This window comes from Macrotis lagotis, chromosome 2 (assembly GCF_037893015.1).
Source record: "Macrotis lagotis isolate mMagLag1 chromosome 2, bilby.v1.9.chrom.fasta, whole genome shotgun sequence".
Lineage (NCBI taxonomy): Eukaryota > Metazoa > Chordata > Mammalia > Peramelemorphia > Peramelidae > Macrotis > Macrotis lagotis.
Window position 1 is genome coordinate 188036556 of NC_133659.1, and position 2550 is coordinate 188039105.

The following is a 2550-nucleotide window of genomic DNA, read 5'->3' on the forward strand; positions in this document are numbered from 1 at the left end:
TCAGTCAATCAATAAAGATTTTAAGTGATTCTTATTTTTAGCATTTTTTTAAAAATTTTGAATCTTTAATCTTTTTCTTTCTCACCCCTTTCCCACCCACTGAGAAGGCAAAGAAAAAATGTGATATCAATTTTACATGTGTCAAGAGTTGCTAAGAAAGCCCAACATGAGAGTTCCAGCCAAGATGGCAGAGAGAATCTAGGCACTGCGTTAAACATTCCTGACTTTTCCTTAGAATCAACATGAATCAAGCCTCTTTACAAATTTTGGATGCACAGAACCCACAGAAGAACAAAGAGGAACATCTCCCAGAAAGGTCTGTCATGGGGAAGCATGAGTATCAGGATGAGACCAGGGTCTAACCTGAATCATGCAGTATACATGGCAGGCAGACAGGAGAGCTGGACTCCTGACCAGGAGCCCTGTGTTTTCAATTGAGCCCCCCATTGTTCCTGTGGGAGGGTCTGACTTTCTCCAATACAAACCCAGAAACAGTTCCAGATGTTTACACTTAGCCTCAAGGCCAGGATGTGGACAGCAGATCTTCCCCAGCATTGATTAACTGAGGGAGCCTGTGGCTTTTCTAGTCTGAGGGCATAGCCCAGATTGCATGATTCAGTCCCAAGGCCTACAGAGAGGGCCAATGACACTGCTATACTGGCAATCCAGAGAAAGTTCCTGGCATTCCTTACTGGTGGGTCCACTGAGTAGCCCCTTGGAGTTCCTAAACCCAGTGAGCAAGGCCTCTAGGAATTTCAACACCAAAGATGTGCAAATCAGCCCCTCCCCCAACACAGTATCCTAGGGGAAAGGGCCCAGAATGAAGTATGATCAGGGTAAAGCAGAGTCCATTGAATGTTATCTTGGAGATAAGGTACTAACTCAGAAAAGGAAGATAAAAGGGGTGGAACTTCAGGGGAGAATGTGAGTTGATCTACAGCCCAGAAAGACTTCTTATAAGAGATCAGAAAGTAGTTTAAAAATCAAACAGAACAATCTGGAAAAGAAACACAAGGGAAAATTAACATTAAGTAAGAGAATATTACATCTTACAACTAGAAAACAAATCCTTTGAAAATATAATTGGACAAGTGCAAAAAGAAAATAATTCTCTCAAAATACAATTAAGGATATGGAAAATGATAACAAATCTTTCAAAAATAGAATTGATGAATTAGAAAGGGAGATGCAAAAGGTAAATAAAAAAATTCTTCTCTTAAAAACATATTGGAATCTGTAGAAACTAATGACTTCATGAGACAACAAAAACCTCTTAAACAAAATTTAAAAAAAGAAGAAGAAAATGTAGAAGACCTCATTGACAAAACAACTGACCTGGAAAAGAGATCCAGGAGAGAAAATTTAAGAATCATAGGATCACTTGAAAATCTTGAAGAAAGGAGGTGGCTAGGTGGCTAGGTGGCACAGTGGATAGAGCACTGGCCCTGAAGTCAGGAGTGCCTGAGTTCAAATTTGGCCTCAGGCACTTAATAATTACCTAGCTGTGTGGCCTTTGGCAAGCCACTTAACCCCATTTGCCTTGCAAAAACCTAAAAACCTAAAAAAGAAAAGAAAAAGAACCTCTTAAAGAAAAAAAAATCCTGAATTCCATACTTCAGGATATAATTAAGAGAAATACCCTTATCCTGAAACCAGAGGGCAAAATAGTCATTGAAAAAATACATCAATCCCAGCCTGAAATGGATTCCAAATTTAAAATTCCAAGAAATATTATGGCCAAACTCCAGAACTATCAGATCAAGGAGAAAATCCTGCAAGTGGTCAAAAAGAATCAATTCAGATACCAAGGAGCCACAGTCAGAATTACACAAAACCTGGTTTCATCAACATTAAGGGATTAAAGAACCTGGAAAATGATATTGCAGAGAGAAAGGGAACTTGGATTATAACCAAGAATTCATTATCCAGCAAAACTGAGCCTTCTCTCTCTTAGGGGGGAAAAAGTGGACATTTAACAAAATAGGAGCCTTTCAATCTTTCCTAATTAAAAGACCAGAGCTAAACAGAAAAATTGGTCTTAAAACAGGAGATCCAAGAGGTACATTAAAAGGTAAACAGAGGGGAAAAAAACTGTTATTCAATAAGACTAAACTGGTTACATTCCAACCTGGGAGATTCTCATAATTCCTGAGAATTGTAAGTATTAAAGGGAATATACTTAGGCAGAAGTAATGGACATTCATTTTATATCCATAACTTTGATGGAATGATTTTTTAAAATTCTTATAAGGGAGGGAGGGAGTAATGGGAGGAAGGGGGAAATTGAATGGGGTAAATTATATCACATGGAGAGGTGCAAAGGACCCATTTGCAATTGAGGGGAAGGAGGTAAGAACCATCTGAATCTTACTCTCATCAGATATGACTCAAAGAGGGATTAACACACACTCAATTGAGTTTTGAAATTTATCTTATCTTTCAAGTATTAAGAAGTGAAAGGGGCAGGGGAGAGGGAAGAAGATACTGATAGAAGAAAGGAAGAAGGAGAAAAGGGAAGGGGAAAGAAAAAGGAAGGGTTGGATAGAAGGG